Below are 668 nucleotides of genomic sequence, written 5' to 3' on the forward strand. Positions count from 1 at the left end.
GAGTAGAGTTCCCTGTGCTACACAGTAGGTTCTCATTAGTTATCTATTTTATACACAGTATCCATAGTGTATATATGTCAATCCCAATCTCCCAATTCATCCCACCACCCCCTTTCCCCCTTGATATCCATACGCTTGTCCTCTACGTCTGTATCTCTATTTCCACTTTGCAAATAAGATCATCTATACCATTTTTCTAGATTCCATATATATGGGTATATGCCCAGTAGTGGGATTGCTGGGTCATGTGGTAGTTCTAAAAAACAGTGGTTAGAGGCCACGAAGTAGATGGCAACGCCTTAACCATATGCGTGTTGTCAGGCCCGAGGGCCTCTTCCATCCTTGTCAAGGGGAGTGCTAGCCTTCTCTCCTTTCATGCACCACAGCTCTGTTTTGGACATGACAGGCCTCTGAGGTGTCCACTAGGCAGGGGAGATGTCAGGATCAGAGTCACCACCATGCTGATGGCCACATGCTAAGGGCCAGCAGTCCTATGAGGAGAGCTCTACAATTACCCCATCTGTACTGGGCACGTCACGTGCACCACTTCAGATCCCCTCGGCCTCCCCTCTGGTTTGGTACCCCACTGTGGTAACCAGTTTTACACAGGCCTCAACCAGTGTCACACAAGTGCAGCCAGCAGTGTCCCTCCGCATGCCTCTTAAAGC

At 49.1% G+C, this 668-nt stretch overlaps 1 non-coding gene across 1 annotated transcript; it reads right to left on the minus strand.

Annotated features, from left to right (window-relative positions):
* Positions 1–258: 258 nt before the first annotated feature.
* On the minus strand, positions 259–384 carry LOC117311491 (U6atac minor spliceosomal RNA). The gene has a single exon (XR_004525687.1). It is a non-coding gene; the product is annotated as a U6atac minor spliceosomal RNA (small nuclear RNA).
* Positions 385–668: the final 284 nt, after the last annotated feature.

Source organism: Tursiops truncatus, chromosome 2 (genome assembly GCF_011762595.2).
Source record: "Tursiops truncatus isolate mTurTru1 chromosome 2, mTurTru1.mat.Y, whole genome shotgun sequence".
Classification (NCBI taxonomy): Eukaryota; Metazoa; Chordata; class Mammalia; order Artiodactyla; family Delphinidae; genus Tursiops; species Tursiops truncatus.